This window comes from Aquarana catesbeiana, linkage group LG01 (genome assembly GCF_042186555.1).
Source record: "Aquarana catesbeiana isolate 2022-GZ linkage group LG01, ASM4218655v1, whole genome shotgun sequence".
In the NCBI taxonomy this organism is placed as follows: domain Eukaryota; kingdom Metazoa; phylum Chordata; class Amphibia; order Anura; family Ranidae; genus Aquarana; species Aquarana catesbeiana.
This window is the reverse complement of record NC_133324.1, coordinates 832,418,947-832,438,623: the sequence shown is the minus strand read 5'-3', so window position 1 is coordinate 832,438,623 and position 19,677 is coordinate 832,418,947. Positions and strand designations below refer to the sequence as shown.

Sequence of the window (19,677 nt, the reverse complement as noted above, 5' to 3'; positions counted from 1 at the left end):
ATCAAACACTAAAAGTAACGAAAGCGACAATTCTGCAACTGAGCAAATTTCAGTGTTTTTGATTTGATTACATTATTGAATAATTTTTATTATTATTATATTATTATTTGTTATTATTATTTATAGTTACTTATTATATTATAATTTTTTATTTAGTTTTTCAAACTTTATCATACCCGGGATGTCAACTAGACTCTTGTTTGGACATATTTAAGTGAATTATTCCTAAGAATTACAGGCCTACAATATAAAACGTCAAATTTATGTGCAAAATAATGGTACCGCTTTCAGCACCTAAAATCTGAAATAATCATACCGCCAGGGAGGTTAAAGCATAAAAGGGCATTTAACCTTCCCCCTCTAATGCATATGATTTTCCTTGGGCATGCTCAGGGACTTTGGTTTATTTTTTGTGCTTTTTGTGTGTGAAAAGCACTTGGATTTTTCTGGGCATGCTCAGGCAGAGTGCATTTGGTTTCACTCCACCTGTGACAGGAGCCGGCGTTATACAGTAAGCAACAACTTATGGAGCTCTGCTCCTCAGCCACTTGCTTCCTCTACCGCCAGCTTCATTCACAACGCTGATTCTGTGTGATAGAGGGGTGGCAACCCAAGATCTGGCCTTGCCGATCCGCCATCCCAGAGCAGGAAGTTGGGGCACACATTATAAGGCTCCGTGGGCCACTGGTTTGCCACCCCTGGTTTAGACCTTGTCCAAAGTGAGCAACATTTTGCAAAATCCAGCCTGCTTTAAAAAAAGGCTAAGTTGCTCAGCATCGGTCCAGGAAGAATTAGAGGAACCCATCACCTTAGAAGAATTGGGTGTAGCATTGGCGAACTCAAAACCTAAGAAAGCCCCAGGCCCAGACGGGTTTACTCCGACGTACTATAAGACATTCTTTGAGACACTTTCTAAACCCCTGATATCTGCACTCAATTCGATCACTAAGGGCAACTCTTTTCCCATTGACACCCTAAGAGCCTATATTTCCCTTATCCCCAAAGAGGGGAAGGACCCCTTGTGGTGTGGAAGCTACCGGCCGATAGCTCTCCTGAACACTGACCTGAAATTGTTTGCCAAGATACTGGCCAATAGGCTAATTTTGCATATGCCAAGCCTGATTCATAAGGACCAGACAGGTTTTGTGCCACTGCGAGAACCCCGCGATAACACCATCAGGGTAATCAATCTGATTCACGCAGCCAGGACATCACGGCGACCCCTTCTCCTGCTGTCTACGGACGCGGAGAAGGCTTTCGACCGTGTAGATTGGTCCTTCATACAGGCCACCTTGGAGCATATCGGTCTCCGCTCATCAATGCTCAGCTGGATACTGTCCCTCTACTCTCATCCCACAGCAGCAGTTAAGGTAAACGAAACAAGGTCGAGCTACTTTACCATACGCAATGGCACCCGACAGGGTTGTCCTCTGTCTCCACTAATCTTTATACTCACGTTGGAGCCCTTCCTATGCAGGATAAGGGCGAACTCGGGCATCATCGGTTACCACAAATCCTCTGGGTCACATAAGGTGGCCGCTTTCGCCGACGACCTCATCTTTTTCCTGTCGGACCCAATGGCCTCACTCCCCACTTTACTCCACTCCCTCCGAATCTATGGAGATCTCTCCCAGTTCAGAATTAACTTAACAAAATCCTCCTTACTTAATATCACGGTGGACACAGACATAGTACGCCGTTTGCGCGCAGAGTACCAGCTACATTGGGCAACTGATGCTATCCCATATTTGGGAGTGGACATTACCCCCGACCCTGCCAACCTATATCAGGCGAATTTTGCTCCTCTACTCCTCCGTCTTAAGACGGACTTGCTCCACTGGCATTCCCTGACCTTGACATGGTTTGGTCGATGTAATGCCATCAAGATGACAGCCATGCCAAGGGTGCTTTATCTACTACAGGCCCTCCCCATTCGTCTCCCTCCCCCCTTCTTCAAACGGATCCACGCAATGTTTCGCGACTTTCTCTGGTCGCACCGAAAGCCACGCATTAAACTGCAACTTCTCCACATGGCAAAACACAGAGGTGGGATCGCTCTCCCTGATGTGAAAGCGTACTATAGGGCAACTCACCTCACCAGGGTAGTAGATTGGCACTGTCATGCGGAGGCAAAGCAGTGGGTGACGATGGAGTTCGAGGATTCCGAGGGCACGGCCAAGTGCTGGCCTTGGACTACCACTCCCTTACCGAGGGCCATCGCCGCCCACCCCACTCTAGGAAGCACGATTCAGGTGGCGAGAGATGCTTTCAAACATTCCTCGATATCCCCTATACCCTCACCTATGGTGCCGATCCCGAGCAACCCTGATTTTCCACCTGGTTGCGGGGGCCCTGTATTCCGTCACTTGACGAGGGAGGGTAGTTGGCCGCACCTCCACGATTTTCTAGGCCCGACTGGCCAGCTTACGGCGGACGCCGGGTTGGCAGGTTCTGACCCTCCATTGGACTTTTTGAGCGGCCTCCAACTTCGCAATTTCCTACGCCGTTGTGCACGGACTCCGGGCATATCGCGCCAGCTCATAGAGCTGGAACAAATCTGCCATCGTAAAGAACCGACCCGCCACTGTCTGTCACTGATTTATTCCTCACTGATATCACCAGCAGAAGGATTCGTACCCCCCTTTCTCTCTAAGTGGGAAGAAGAACTAGGCGTACAATTCACCGACTCGCAAAGAGAAAAATTCCTACATTTTGCTCAGAAATCATCCCTGGCCACCAGGATTCAAGAGACGTGCTATAAGTTTGTGACTAGATGGTACAGAGTACCTTCTACTCTACACCGGTTTTTCCCACAGGTCTCTAGCTCATGTTGGCGTTGCGGGGAGGGAGAGGGAACGATGCTCCACGTTTTCTGGGACTGTCCCAAAATCAAACCTTACTGGTTGGAGGTGGCACGCACAGTTGAACACTTGACTGGAGTTGCTTTGGTGGGGGACCCTGGGGCCTGTTTGCTGCATCTATCTAAACGTCCGATCAAGAAATACAAAGCCTCTCTAACCATCCAATTATTGAATGCAGCCAAGGCATGCATACCCTTATGTTGGAGATCGGAGTTCCCACCTACTAAAACGCAGTGGTATGCTAAAGTGAACGAACTTCGAGACATGGAGGATCTAACTGCCACGCTGTACGGCAGGGAGGAGGCCTTTCGGGAGACCTGGAGACCTTGGCAACACTTCATTTACTCTGACTCATACCTCCAGGAGATGGCCCAGGCTGAATGATTCCGGGGACCTGGGCGGCCTGCCTGGCTGGGGGGCGCCACCGCCGCTGTAATCTCTTCCTTTTCTTTCTTACCTCCTCTGTTCCCTCTCTACCCCTTCCCTCTGTCACCCCTTCAATCCCCTCCAGTTGTGGGGAAAGTTTGGTCAGATAGTGAGAATATCTTGATACACATTGCCTATCTGTGCTCCCACGACTGGACCCAGCTGGTCGCCTGGGAGGTTTCCCTTCCGGCCAGCTGGGAAATTTATAATCTTATTATCACTAGTCAGTCTTGGTTGCTATGTAGATTTGAACGGGTTATCAGGTTGATACTTGAGAAACTCCTGTTTCTTTTTGTTTATCACAGGCTGGGCTTTCAGACTACCCCACCATAAGGTTATAACTCTCTATACACTACACTGAACGTGTAATTAAGGGGTCTGTTTGATTGCCATCTCTGATTCGGACTATAACCCTTTGCGTGACATGCCTATGACTTAATCATCTCTGTATATGCTGTCATTTGCTACATCTGTATCTGTCAATTAACATGTGATTTCTTTGAAAGAAATAAAAGAATTACAAAAAAAAGTTGCTCAGCATGGTTCAAGAAGAGATGTATGGCTGTTTTGAGTGCTTTTGCTTACTGTCTTTTTGGCACAGAGAGCAGTCATTTTAATTGGGGCCAGTCTGCAAAGCAGGTCCGCTAAGTAACCCCCCCCCCCCCCCCCAAACAAAAATAAAAAAAAAAAAACTAAAAAAAAACTAAAACACATCTTACACTTGATGTGTAGATTATTTTCACTTCTTGGGAACATGGAGGAAAGCACATTCCCTGCCAGTGTTATTGGTCTAGGTAAAGTGTATGGTATAGAGGGTTATTTACTAAAACTGGCAAGTGCAAAATCTGGTGCCAATCAGCTTCTAACTTCAGCTTTTTCATTTAAGCTCAGACAATAAAATCTGGAAGCTGATTTCTATGTACAGCTGCACATATGAGAGATGTCTCATTTAGTATTTGGTAAAACAGGGCCAGATCGTGGACGTTTGTTAAATACACTACACCAGCTACAATAAAAATTGGTCATCACCAACTTATTTACTAAAGGCAAATCCACTTTGCACTACAAGTGCACTGCAAGTGCACTTGAAAGTGCACTTGGAAGTGCAGTCACTGTAAATCCGAGGGGGACAAGCAAGGTAAATAAAAAGCAGCATTTTAGTTTGCACATGATTGGATGATAAAATCAGCAGAGCTTCCCCTCATTTCAGATCTACCCCTCAGATTTACAGCGACTGCACTTCCAAGTGCACTTTCAGGTGCACTTGCAGTGCACTTGTAGTGCAAAGTGGATTTGCCTTTCATAAATAACCTCCATTGTGTTTTTCCGCAAAGTTGAACATATTTTGAGTTGAGCAAGGAGTCCTTTTCTCCTTTTCTTTTTTACCTAATTTACAAGGTATATGCAAGGAGGACCAATCTTTGCCAATGTGATTCTGAAGAAGCATTCACTTATTCACACACTTACTACTTTGATGTACAGCTTTCACAGAGACTGTTTTTTATGGCAGTCCCTCGATTCTATTTCTCCTTTACTAGATTTAAAATGCCTTTTTGGGGAACATGTATTTGGAGGCCAGGAAATGTCCAAACACTTCTATTGTGAACAGTGGCGGAACTACTGCCATAGCGACACATGCGGGCGCTATGGGGCCCGCAGCCAAGTGGGGCCCGGTGGGGACAGGTGGCTCCGCGGGTGAGAGCGGGCAGGCCCGCGGGTGAGAGCGGGCGGCTCCGTGTATGAGAGTGGGCGGCTCCGTGTCGGAGCTCCGAGGGCTCACTTGTTGAGACAGCTGGGCGGCTCATGTGTGAGTGGGCTGGCCAATCAGGGAGCTGGCAGGCGGGGGCGCATAGAGATGACATCATCTCTCACCGCCCGGCGCCCTCCCTGCATCCCTGCAGTGCAGTTCCCCCTTCACTGTGCAGGCAGCTTCGGGAAGCAGAGAGATGACATTATCTCTCTGCTGCCTGATTGATAATCTGCTGCCTGACACAGCAGGAAAGTGACACAGCAAGTGACAATCCGTAATGTGTGGCAAGTGACAATCCGTGATGTGGCAAGTGACAATCCGTAATGTGTGGCAAGTGACAATCCGTGACGTGGAAAGTGACAATCCGTAATGTGTGGCAAGTGACAATCTGTGACGTGGAAAGTGACAATCCGTAATGTCTGGCAGGTGACGTGGCAAGTGACAATCTGGGACGTGGCAAGTGACAATCCGTAATGTGTGGCAAGTGACAATCCGTAATTGCGGCAGGTGACGTGGCAAGTGACAGTCTGGGACGTGGCAAGTGACAATCCGTAATGTGTGGCAGGTGACGTGGCAAGTGACAATCTGGGACGTGGCAAGTGACAATCTGTAATGTGTGGCAAGTGACAATCCGTAATTGCGGCAGGTGACGTGGCAAGTGACAATCTGTGACGTGGAAAGTGACAATCCGTAATGTGTGGCAGGTGACGTGGCAAGTGACAATCTGGGACATGGCAAGTGACAATCCGTAATGTGTGGCAGGTGACGTGGCAAGTGACAATCCGGGACGTGGCAAGTGGACAATCGGCAACATGTGGCAGGTGGCATTCTACAACGTGTGACAAGTGACAATCTGCATCTGGTGGCAGGCGACATGGCAAGTGGACAATACGCAACGTGTGGCAGGTGATGTGGCAAGTGACATTCCGTGACAAGTTGCATCTGGTGGCAGGCGACGGTGGCAAGTGACACGCTCAGGGCTCCCACTGATTCTGCATTATGGTGAGTTGAACTATTTAATTTTATAGAACAGAAATTGGTTAGAAGGCTGGAGGTCAGCAATGTGTGTCCTTCAGGGGCTGCATACTTTGTTGTTCAAATTTAATATAAGCTGTTGCCTGGGTACTGTGCCACATGGGTGTGGTAATCTGTTTTTCAATGGCATTGGTTAATTTTATTTGTGGGGGGGGGCTGTTTGCAGGGGGGGGCCCATACAACATTTTGCTATGGGGCCCTGTGATTTCTAGTTACGCCCCTGATTGTGAACACAAAAGAGGTATCCTTGTAACCCACCTTGACATGTGAATGTCAGCAATTTAGTCATCCAACTTCCAGGCAGACTACTTTGGCCATTAAATTAACATGTTAAGTGAATAATTTGTGTAATCCAGGTGTCAAGTTATTAGCTCACAACAACACTGGATCCTTAAATTGTTCAAAAATACCCACAGAGACACAATTCATGTTTTCGATTATTTGCCACAAATGAGATTCAGGATTGAAGACTTTTTTTTTTTTCACAGACCCCACTCAACATGACATGAAGGTGGTGGTGGTGAGCTGGCTGCACCATCGATTTCAATATGTGGAGGAGCTGATGGGCTTGCCACCATCTGATGATCAGCCACCGGAGTTATTATTCTCTAATTTTTATTTTGCATATCTTTATTTCTTCTGTTTTGTTTTTCATAGTTTTATTTTCCTAAAGTTTTTAAAAAATGTTTGAGAAAAAATAAATAAAACAAAAAGGTATACAACCCCGCACTACCTGGTCAAATGTCCTTTCCTATTTTTCATTTGAACACAAAACCCTGCAGTTACAGAACACATACATATCTGCCAAAGTCTGATCAAGACTCTTCTACCTTGAGGCACAATGGGCAGATTTGCCCAATCCAGCTGCAGTGCTAAAGATTCTCTCAGGTGATTAGGTAAAAACTGAAGGATGTGTGGCAGTTGTCAATAGAAAATAACCACTTTCAACTTCAACTATTACCTTTAAAGTTGTGGATTTTCGAGGTTTGAAGATTATTGTTTGCCATGGATTGCAGCTCATACAATATTTAGTTTGGGGATTCTTCTTTTTCAAAATGTAAAACATGGAAACCACTTCTGTCTTCTTGTAAATTTGCCATGGAACAAGTTAGCTAAAAATCACGAACAAACTCTATTTTTTGTGGTGGCAAATTTGAGAAGACTCCTCAGTGGTCAAAGTCTCAAGTTTGGATGTGACGTTTGGTCCACCTGGAAGTAGTTTCCCTTTGTAACAGCCTGGTTGGCGAAAGAGAAGGCAGCAGCCAATGGAGTTAAAATATGCCTTGTTTACGACTTGGAGCTAGGCAAAAAAACACTTGTGTGCACTGTTGCAAACCAGTCAAGGTGACAACTGTGGATGTAGCTAATCATTATTGTCCATAGTCTCCAGCCATCACCAGTATGTTCTTTCATGTTTCAGTGGAATGGTAATGGTAGGTGGGGCAAGCTGGCGAGATGAAGTGCAGAGAGACACAAATGGCCACTAATTCTTCATATATGGACTAACTAATGTTGGCCCTTAGATTTGTCTTGACCACAAATCTGTTAGACTAAAGTCCACGATGTCGAAAACAAACGTACACAGACATATGTATTGATTATAGGATATGGCAAGTCAGCTACTATATACCAGTTTCTGGGAGATGTTCCTGAATGTCAAGCAAACCTTTTCCAGTAACAATATGTGTCTGCTGTAATAGTTACTTGCATGAAACCAAACGCATTTCATTTTGTAGTGCTTCCTTAGCGTAAAATTACAAAGTTTCATGTCAGTTGTTTGCCTATTTCCAACATAATGCATTTATTAAGATGAGTGCCAAAGGGTCAGTTAGCCTACTGTAGTGTTCTGCTCAATGTGTGCATAGCTGTCACAATCTCCTCCCCCCCTCCTGAACACTCCAGCGATGGCAAACTTAGGCCCCATACACACTATTAGATTTTCTGCAGATTTTTGTCTTCAGGTTTACCAAAACCATGTAGTACAAGGGCCTGCCTGATTGCATACAAATTGAAGCTCTTAAAGTTTGAGCTCATATTTATATGGTTTTGGTAAATCTGAAGACAAAAAGCTGCCAAAAATATAATAGTATGTATGGGGCCTTAATTTACAGAGTAAAATATCTCTTTTTAAGACACAATAAAGGGAAGCCTCTTAGACAAACGTAAAATGTATTGTACAATACCTTAAAACATAATCAAGTTTTTTTTTGGCTTGAAATTGGCCCAAAAAAATTAAGGATAACAAAAAAAATATATTACACTATCAAAAAGGAGCCCTACTGCTGAGGTAGCAGGGGTTGCGTTTGCTGGTCAAGCTGCTGTGGTTGTTGTGTGCCCATCTGCTGCTGTGGTTGTTGTGTGCCCATCTGCTGCTGTGGTTGTTGTGTGCTCATCTGCTGATGCAGCTGGCCCATGTGCTGCAACTCCTGGCCCATGTGCTGCTGTGGTTGTTGTGCACCCATCTGCTGCTGCAGCTGGCTCATGTGCTGCAACTGCTGGCCCATGTGCTGCTGTGTGCCCATCTGCTGCTGCAGCTGGCCCATGTGCTGCTGTGGTTGTTGGCCCATGTTCTACTGTGGTTTTTGGCCCATGTGCTGCTGCAGCTGGCCCATCTGATGCTGCTGCTGCTGGCCCATCATCAGCTGCTAGTAGAGTGGGATACTGGACAGGGGTTGTGCTTGAGGGATGGGGAAGGTATAAGAGGATGTTTGGGGCAAGTATGTATTTAAATTTGTGAAAGTGGGCAGACTAGATGTGTTAGTGAAACTTTGGGGGGCAGGGTTGATAGGGAAGTTTGAAAGGGGTAAACTAGAGGAGCACATTACAAATCATGGAGGGATTGTAATTAGGGGCTTGAAATGAAGATTTGGAAATTGGGACTTTGATGAAGAGGGGTAGTGAGAGTTGAATAGACAGGGGCGATGTCAGGTTGATAGTGTCCAGAGGAGGTATATGTGGCAGAGGGCAAGGAGGTATATGGAGTTGAAGTAGGGGCAATGTGAGATGACATGGGCTGGTCAGGTGGGGGCATATTTGCAATTTGGGAATGGAGAGATGCTGTGTGTTGACGTGAAGTTTGTGACTGCTGGTTTGAATCACTAGGGACAGATTGTGTTTTGGTGTTTGGGTCTGTGGAGGCATGTGAGGAAGTGGGGATAATAACCAATTGTGAGGGAGGGTCCACCAGGGGTAAATCAGGATCAGCCACACCCTGGCCTTCAGTCCCTGGCCTTTCAACATGCACATCTTGTTGTTGCAACACAACAATTTGCTCTTCACTGCTACTGCCCCTGCGGTGAGATCGTCTGGCGATTGTTGCATTCAGTTGCTGTACCGCTAAACACAGGGCTCAAATGTATTCACCACTTTGCAGCAGGACTACAGTCTGATTGTTGATGGCTGTAGTCAGTATTTGAAGTAGTGAAGCCTGATTCTGGCCCATACGCTGCAATTCTTCTTTTAACTGCTGGCAGTCATGAGCTTGTTGGCCCGAGTCTTGCTGTAAGAGCTGCAGTGTACTTCCTATATAATTCATTTGTGTAGAAGGCCTCCCTTGCTCCCAAAATCTAAACCTGGGCAGCCAACCTTTCACCAACTTCAATAAGTTGGCTTTGTCCAGGTGGCAGGGGTGCTGATCCTGCTGCATCCAATGTGGGCTGGAAAGCAAAAAAAAAAATAGTATACAATTTGAAAAACAGTGTTTGCATGGCTGAACGCACAAACAGTAGTAGAAGTGGGTGCCATTTGCGAAAGTACTAGAACATGTTCATGTTGTCAAGGCTGGGTTACTTAGCACAGGAGACTTCAACATAACATTTTAAGTCAACTTGGAAAGATAGCTGAAATATGGACACACCATCCAATTTTGGTACACAATCACACACACAAACAATATGCAGCTTACGCAGTTTGAAGGCTGAGTTCACACCTATGCAAATTGGATGCAGGTTTCCCCGCATACAATTTGCATGACATGAGAGTGTGACCGCCTCTCTATGGAGCCATTTCACATAGCTCTGAGGCAGCTGCATAGTGTCTTGCAGTGGTCCTGTGCATCTTGTAGCATTGCGGTAACCAGTGCAATTGCAGCACCGGCTCCCATATCGCATCTCTCTCACAGGCCGTTCACGCTGCCTTCTGTGAACCACTGCAGGTGTCAATACAAAGTTAATGACACCTCCAGATAAGTTCACAGTGCAAACTGTATTTGGCCAGAAATATAATTGCATGGGTGAGAACACCCATGCGATCTAATTCCAGTGCAGGAAAACTAAAGTTCCTGCACCTTTTTTATACAAATCCAATGCAAGTTCAGCCATACAGTTTGTATGCCTGAACTTGCATTGCACAGACATCGCATGTGCTTGGCACAGCAGTGTGCGCAAATCACATGCAATGTGTGTGTTTGCTATCGTGTGAACCCGGGCTGGGCAGAATTCATGCAAAAATTCTGCCGATTTGTCCATGGGAATGGAAAATTGAATTCAAATACTTACCATAATTTTCCTTTCCTGATGAGCTCCAAGGCAGCACAGCTGGGTATAGGCTCCACCCCCCCATGCCTCCAGGACTTAACTCATATAATTTGAGCCCACCTACAGCCTCGCCGTTCTGTAACTAGTCCTACCAAGCTGGGTGGGATCTGTGCTGCCATGGAGCTCGTCAGGAAAGGAAAATTACGGTAAGTATTTGAATTCAATTTTCCATTTTCCTGATGGCTCCATGTCAGCACAGCTGGGAACTAAGTAGCCAAAGCAGGGGAGGAATAATGCTACACACTCCTCAATTCTGACTTAAAAAACAGAAGCCAGGATGCCTCTACCAAACTCAACTGTCATTAAGCCATGAATATGAATATTTTGGTGCCTACGTAGCTGCCTTGCAGATAGTTTCAGACACTTGGCCTGCTGCCACTCTCAAGGTCGAGACCCTTCTAGTGAGGGGTGCCGTGATTCTCCTGGCACAGCCAACCCTTTCAACTTGTAGGCCAAGGAGATGAGCTTTACCAACCAAGAGGCAATAATCTTACCGGAAGCCATAAAATCATTATGTGTTCCACCTGGAATGACAAACAGATGCTCAGACTTCCTGATGGCAGAAGTCGCTTTGATTAAACATTTTAAAGCTTGGCCCACCCTGTCTGGAAGTACGCGAGTATGGGTTCTTTAAACCCCAAGGCCACCAATGCTGACTCTTCTGGCTGATGTTATTGCCACCAGTAAAGCAGTTTTCAGTGAGAGGTATCACAGGGTGATTGAAGGCATCTGATTCAATAACGCCCAACAGCAATGGGCGATCCCATTTCGGAAACAACAATTCAAGGTTTCAACCAAATTGCATCTTGATAAACAGTATACCGGTAATTAAGTGTTGGATGCCCACTGTATGACGGTGAAGGCAAAGATAGCCAAAATGTGTGCCTATAGCATACTTACGCATAGACCTAAATCAAGCCACGCCTGCAGGCATTTCAGAACAAACTTCTGAAGAGTGCAGCATAAAATATTGATCAGCAATAATACTGGGAATTTATGCCATATTCTACTATAGGCACAGTTAGCGCTGTCCTTTCTTGTTTTCGTAATAGTATTTACAATCTTCACAGAGCATTCAAAATCCATTAGCCTCTGCCTCTCTAGACCCAGGCCATCAGCCTGAGTCCTGTCAGATGCTGGATGAATGGGACTTTGGAGAAGATTTGATCTTACAGAGGGAGTCAATGCTTGACACTTATAAGGATGAGCAAAGGGTACCAAGGCCCCTTTGGCCAATCTGGCACTATCACCAGAACTGTCACCTTCCCCCGCCACAGCCTCAGCTGGAAGCTGAGAATCAGAGGGAGCAGCAGAAAGGCATAAGCTGTCTTGGAGATCCACTCTGCAGTCAGCACCTCCACCCCGATTGTTTGCGGATTCTGGGCCCTGGAATGGAACTTCAGCAACTTGGTGTTGACTGGGGATGTGAGCGGTCTACCTCTGCAAGAAAAATACCAAGCTCTGTTAGTTCTCGAAAGATTCGCAGTAGTCTGGACCATTCATTGTCATCCAGACTTGTCCTGGACAAATAGTTTGCCTGAAGAGTCTTCTGACCAGGCATATAGGCCACAGATAGCTGCAGAAGACTGACTTGGGCAGATTCTAGAATTAGAGAAACCTCCTTCAGAAGGGAGATACTGAGCCTTGTTTCTAGATGTAGGCCACAGTCTTGCACTGTCCAACTTTACCAGGACAGGCTTACCCCGGAACATTGCAGACGATTTAGTTTCTTCAACCACAAGTTTAGGCCACTGGTCCCGAAACCCAACTTGAATGGGAGCGAGAGTTAAACCAAGCCTACCTGAGCTGCTGGAGTGAGGCGATTTTTATGGCTCAATCTGAGAAGGATGAAAGATCTCCAAATATGGCCTAAAATGCTTGCCTTAATGGACCATGTGCCAATCACCGAAGCCATACCGATGTCCACAGAGGAGCCACATAGTGCCCCTAAGGCATGTATTTGGGAGGCACAATCCCAAAATAACAGAAAGCATCCTGACATGGAACTCTTTACTGACTTACTGCGTTAGCTTCCCAGTTTTTCCTGGACTCCCAGCCAGAAATGCAGAAGCTAACCTCTCTGGAGTGAGAGTGAGCATGGAAACTGACTCTTGAGTTTTTCGGTCTCCTTTAACTGAACAGACATTCACCTTGAGGCAGGAGGCCAAACTGACCATTATTAAATTTAGGCTTGACCTTCTACGATCAAGAAAAATGCAGTGATAATGTTTGTCCTTGAAGGCCACAACATCTTCTCATGGTAAGGACATATATATGACCAATCCCACAAGGGACACACACTGACCAGAGGAGTGATCCCAACCCCTGGACATCTTTCATTTCAAAAGGGCATAACTTTCACATCCTGCTGTGAAAACATACTCCAATCTTGTAGAACGAGCACTTGATCCATCCAACATAAGAGAATTGTCAAGCTGTCCTCTGGAAGTACTTCAAATACTTTCAAAGCTTCACTTCTATTTAAAAGCATTTCACCAACCTTACCAATCTGGACAAAGGTCATCCTCCTCTTCCTGTTCAGAAGAGACTGAAGAAGATTGATTGGCTTGAGAAGGCCCTGAATAGAAGACTGGACATTGCCAGAATAGATGGACCATGCAGAAGATTAATTCAGCAATTCCTTTAGAGTGTCTTGACCATATGCTTAATTTTGACAACTTGGTCACCATCATTTTAATCACAGCCTGCCTGAACAAAGTAGGAATCACATATTCATTCCCCTCTACTTGGGAAGAAGCTGACAAGGGTTAATTTGCCTGAGGAGGTTCTGAGACTACTCATTGGCACCATATATTACCCAGTCACAGAGTAAGTGGAAATGACTCCTTTAGAATATATTGACCACATACTTAATGAATGTGACAACCGGATAGGTGTTGTCGTCATCTTTATCCTTGGTTGCTTGAACAAGGCAACATTCTTGCAGTCATGCTTGTCTGTCTTCTCTTTGGAAGAATCTGAAGCAGATTGCTTGCCCGGGAAGACTTGAGACTGCTCGGTGACCCTTTCACAGGGTGAGTGGAAACACTCCTTTAGAGTATATTGACCACAGGCTTAATAAATATGACAACCTAGGTGTTGTCATCCTTATTCTTGGTTGCTTGAGCAAAGCAGAATTATGCAGTCATGTCCATCCTGAAATTCGGCAGCTTCTCATTGCCAGAGCAGATAACCATTTCAAAGGGTGAGCAGAAACACTCCTCTAGAGTGTATTGACAATGCGTTTATTGAATGTGAGATCCTATTAGGTTTCATCCTTATCCCTGGCTGCTTGAGCCAGTGGGATACATACTGTCATGTCCATCCTGAATTTCAGAAAATGGGCTGTTTCACCTGATATGGCTAGGCAGCTTCTCATTGCCAGAGCAGGTAACCCTCTCAAAGGGTGAGTAGAAAACACTCCTTCAGAGTGTATTGACAATGTGTTTATTGAATGTGACATCCTATTAGGTGTCATCCTTATCCCTGGCTGCTTGAGCCAGTGGGATATATACTGTCATGCCCATCTGTGTATTCCTCTTAGAGTCTGAAGAGGGATGTTTTGCTTGGAAAAGCTGTGAGACTGCTCCTTGCCAGAGAATTCAACCCCTTCACAGGGTAAGTGGGAATAACTCATTTGAGTGTATTGGCCACTTGTTTAATAAATAAGACAACCTGTTAGGTACCATCATCCTCATTTCTGGTTGCTTAATCAAAGCAAAATTCACACAGTCATGTTTCTCCACATCTTCCCCTTTGGAAAAGGCTGATTTGCCTGGGAGGCTATTAGACTGGTCATTGCCATAACACATAACCATATAAAAGCAAGACTCATGCAGCCATGTTCATCCACATCTTCTTTATTGAAGAGCCTGAAGAGGGCTGTTTTGCTCTGAGACTGGCAACTACAAATAGATAAACTTTCCACAGGGTTTTGCATGCCATTTAACAAACCAGCCCATAAAAATAATTAAATGCAGTAACATACCTCCCAACATTTTGAGATGGGAATGAGGGACACCTACTAACAAATGCATGTAGGCATAGGACATGCCCCCTGCCACACCCCCTCAAGGGAGAATTAACCAAAAAAAGGTTAATTAAAAGGACTTTTTTGCCACTACTATTCCTTTATACTTTCTTTTAAAATGTACAAATGCAGCAATGTAGAAATTGGATGAAAGGTTTAGCGTTGGGAAACACTTTTTGAAAGATTAAAAGTGCATTTTATATACAACTATATAGATCAGACCAAAATGATGGACAAATGAGGAGGAAAGAGGGACAGAGGGACATTGTTCCAAATCAGGGACAGTCCCTTGAAATCAGGGACAGTTGGGAGCTATGCAGTAAACTAGTTTGCTTAGTAAAAAAACCCTAAAGGGTTAACCACTGCTAGAGGGAGACTGAAGCCTCCATCTACAGCCTTGATTCAACAGGTGGTTCATGAGCTAAACCTTGCCCTGCCAAGAATCAGGACATAATGAAAAAGTTTGTTCAAAACAGTGACAAAAAAAATTTCAACAGAATTACAATAATATTCTGCAATGTACACAAACCAAGGGAATTGTAGACATCATAAACATGCTTCTCTCCATTTTTTTTTTTTTTTGTGTGAAAAACCAGAGCACACATAGATATATAAAAGGATATCCCATATCTCAACAGGCCAAGGCTGGCTCCAGTAGTCATCCACAGGTGACTCCTTTACCTTCTCTGGAAATGCTGGTCTTTTGAAGGGGTCGGCATAATGGCACAACAGTAAAGCAAAAATGAGAAGCCACCAACAGGTTATTGCCATGTGTGAACAAAGATTTACTTTGTGTACCTGTTATGCAGAGTAAAAAATAAATGGTAGTACCAAGTATTACCAGGAAGGTGGATTTTAAAGGCTAAGAAACAACGGAGAGGAGACAGTATAACATTTTCAAATGTATTAAGGTTTAACAATTACATAGAAAAAATATATAAAATGTGTAACATTTATGTATCCATGTATAATGTGCAGTGAGCCCTTGTATGTCTACGTGTTTCACCGCTAGGCTTCCTCAGGACACAGCCAAGGTTCACAAGAGCAACAGATAAGAGAATATATTTCTCTATCTTAGTTTTGAAGTTCAATGTCACATATAGTCATGGTAAGGTAAATGATGCATTTAGAAGCTAAAAAAATGGATTAAATATGGCTGAATGTATAGGCAGGGGCATATGAGTAATAGGTTGTTATTCCTGAAAGGCCAAAGGAGAAGGGGGGCCCAGAGGTTTCCAAAAAGGAGTCCTTCATAGGAATTCAGCTGTGCTGATGGCTATATATAGCCTAGCAGTATGTTGCTATATATTCAGTTTGAATATACCAGTATGCCCCTGGGAGACAGCAATCCACTGCACATGTTTAGTGAAAACTAAGATAGAGAAATATATGTGTCCTGAGGAAGCCTAGCAGCGAAACGCGTAGACATACAAGGGCTCACTGCACATTATATATGGATACATAAATGTTACACATTTTATATATTTTTTCTATATAATTGTTAAAACTTAATAATTTTAAAAATTTTATATTGTCTCCTCTCCATTGTTTCTTAGCCTTTAAAATCCACCTTCCTGGTAATACTTGGTACTACCATTTACTTTTTCCTTAATTATTTACGGATGTGGCTATTTCTGATGCACTTCCCTTTTTTGTTATGCAGAGTACTCCCTGTGGAGGAGCTCAGGCTATGTATAGAGGCTGCAGGGAGCAAGGCACCACAATACCCAGCAATGCAGCATTCATTTGGATACAAAGCATTTTTCAAATTTAGCTCACCCATCCTCAGCCTTCCGACCGTAAACACTGGCACAGTGCAGGTGCATAGGGGAGACCCTGCCAACACTGCTGCCCACTTTACATAGACCCAGTGGACCCCAGACAAGGCTGTTAGCCTTGACAAAAGCCGCCCCGAGGACCAGCAGCGGGGCTCCCAGGATTATGGGTCATTTAGCCGAGACACCATGGACCACGTCCAGTCTAATCCACACATGGACAGACGGACAGCCATTTAGAGGAGCATACCTAGGTCCTGCGCATAGGAGGAAAAAAGAATGCAGAGGCTGTAGGTGGGCTCAAATTTCTATGAGTTAAGTCCTGGAGGCATGGGGGGCAGAGCCTATACCCAGCTGTGCTGACATGGAGCCATCAGGAAACAGAGACTCACCAGACCCCCTGCTGCGAGCTACTCTGAACAGAGGTGCGAACCTAGCCTTAGACCCCTTTCACACCGGGGAATTTTTCAGGCGCTTTAGCGTTAAAAAAAAGCACCTGTAAAGCACCTGAAAGAAGCCTCATCTGCAATCCCAATGTGAAAGCCTGAGCCCTTTCACACTGCCAGAGCTCGAAAAACGCTGGTAAAGCGCCGCTTGAGACCCCTTTCACACTGGGGCGTTTTTCAGGCGCTGGCAGTGTGAAAGGGCTCGGGCTTTCACACTGCCATCGGCGCACCCAGCCCGGTGGCAAAAACATGAAAGGGCTGCAAAGAAGCTGCTTGCAGGACTTTTTTTGACGCCCTGCCAGCGCAGCGCCCCAGCGTGAAAGCACTCGGGATTTCACATTGGGATTGCAGATGAGGCTTCTTTCAGGCGCTTTACAGGCGCTTTTTTTTAACGCTAAAGCGCCTGAAAAACGCCCCAGTGTGAAAGGGGTCTTAGGGTTTTAATTTCCTACAACTAGTGATTGCAAAATATGGTGCAGCTCTGCATAGAAAACAAAACTTCTAGTTTTTTGCCTCCAAGTTTTTTTTAACAAGATGAAGTTAGAATATGATTGACTAACATGCCCATGCCCAGCTGCACCAGATTTGACACTCTCCAGTTTAAGTAAATCAACCCCTTTTCATGGCTATGGTAACCCTTCGTTGTTTTAAGGAACAAAAACTTAAAAGCAACTTGATGGATCAATTGACAAGGTATATTTGTGGGAAAGCACAAAAGATGAAGATTGTGTGCAAACACTTGTGGCAAAGAAGATCACAATTCTTTTAACTTACCAGATGCAGAGGCAACTCAGTAGGAGCTGCGGAAGGGGGCAAAGATGGAGCAGCTGCATTGTCTGAAAAATAACACAAATGTATGGCATGACACCAAGTACATAAGACTCCTTTCAGACTCCTTTTGCCCAGTTTGGATACTTGAAACATGTGGCCAAACAGTTGAATTTGACCTAGCTTGGCAGAGGTTTAAAATGCAAACGGTGTCAATGGCAAACCATCACAAACAAACCAGTGTAGTGGTAAAGAGGCCTTTGCCCTCAATATCTGTGAGTGCGTGCTTTGCCATGGAGGTCTTGCTAGCAGGACACCCTATTGTACAAGCTATGTAATCTATTCTGGACCTTAAGTAGGAGCACCCACCTAACTCCCCCCCACCAAATTTGTGAAAATCTACAAGCATATGGGGCGTTGCCAGTTAACATTATGTGGCTGATGTATTTGTGCATGATTGGGCATTTGTTGGCCTACCACAAACCACTATGGTCTTCTTATTTTAATTATGCCTACACTGTTTTCTGTTCCTGTCCTTTTCCCATAGAAAGATGTTTGTCCCAAATATAGCCAGCTTTAAAACATCCTACCTAGATCTTCCTCCTGGCTTCTCTGCAGTGGGATGGTGCTTGGTGCCACTGCGTCCTCCTCCTGCTGGTGTGTTGCTGTGAAGATATATTTGGAAAGTTAATTTTAGTTTCCTCTTACTATTGTATTTTTGGCAAAGAAACAAAGCAGAGCTCATTTGATTACTTACCAGGAGGGACCCGAGATTCCACATCAGCATGTTTGTGGGCCTCTTCAGCATGTTGCTGATGGCCAGAGGGGCTGGCAGGGGTAGATGACCCAGGACCTGCTGAAGGGGCTACAATTCAAGTACGTAAAAAAAGTTTTGTGAATTTCCTCATCAAGACACACTTTACATAAAGCATTAAACAGGAACAAGCAACCTCCCTCCCATGTAAAATGGTACATGTGATTTTTACTTACCATGCTGGATAGCATCAGTGCCATCCCAAGAATCCACACCAACAACAATATCCAGACTGATGATATCCAGCAGTGCCACCATTGATAATCTTTCAGTTTCCCAGGTGAGATGGAGCCACACCCAGCTTGGTCACATACCTATCGTGAGCCCAGCAACTTCTTGGTCCGCCCCACCAGGTCATTCACATGCTTCTGTACTTTCTCAGCAGTACAGCGAGCACAGCCTCCCACTGCATTTACTGTCACAGCGATCTCCTCTCACAGGAGGTCTCTTTGAGGAGCCCCTGTGCGGGAGGTGCCCAGGCCCCGGATTTGGGAGTAGTTCTCCAAATGTTTGGAGACCAGGACCCGATTTTCCTCACAGGAGAACTGTGGCAAACGGATTTGCGGCCTCCCAGCCTGCCTTGATGAACCCTCCCCTGGTTAGTCCAGGCATGGGGACATCTGTGAGGCTGGAAGTGTCTGCGCCCCAGCCACCTGCCGTGCTCGGGAGGAAGATTCACCCCTCCCGCCTATAGCTGGAGTCCTAACCGCATCACGGCCAGACAACCATGAACCCCTGGGCCTTTTGGTGGGGACCATGGCAAAACCAGAAAAGGAGGCAGGAGGTCTGGATAGTGGTAATCAGCAGCAAGCAGGTAAGAAGAACACAGCAACAGGCAAGTCCTGTTGGGGTGTATTAAACCAAGAGGCAAAACGAGGGAATCTAAAAAGAGAAAAATAAAATAAGGAAACATGGTTATAAGGAAAGGGAGTCCCCAACACAACATGCCAGGTTGGAGAGGGAATCAGGAAATACTCACTTTGGGCACAAAATGGAGCTGCCAAGCAAGGGAAAGGCCACAATCTGGTGTGCCGCCCCAGACAAACAAGATTCTGCAATGAAAAAACAACAAAGAGGGCAACAATGGATCCCTACAAATGTAACCTGCCACCAGGGGGGGGGGGATACTTTTAAAAACGAAAAGGGAGCCACCAATAAAGGGGAACGGAGAAATTAGGAGGGGGGAAACCAAACAAGATTGTACATTTTAACAAAAGGGTTTCGCCAGGTGTTGGCC

General features: G+C 45.3%; 1 long non-coding RNA gene across 1 annotated transcript; it reads right to left on the bottom strand.

Annotated features, from left to right (window-relative positions):
• Nucleotides 1-7,633: 7,633 nt before the first annotated feature.
• On the bottom strand, nucleotides 7,634-19,275 carry LOC141124339 (uncharacterized). The gene is made up of 4 exons (XR_012240881.1): nucleotides 18,384-19,275; nucleotides 18,217-18,291; nucleotides 17,633-17,694; nucleotides 7,634-9,728 (listed from the first exon to the last, which is right to left on the bottom strand). It is a non-coding gene; the product is annotated as an uncharacterized lncRNA (long non-coding RNA).
• Between the last annotated feature and the right edge of the window lie 402 nt (nucleotides 19,276-19,677).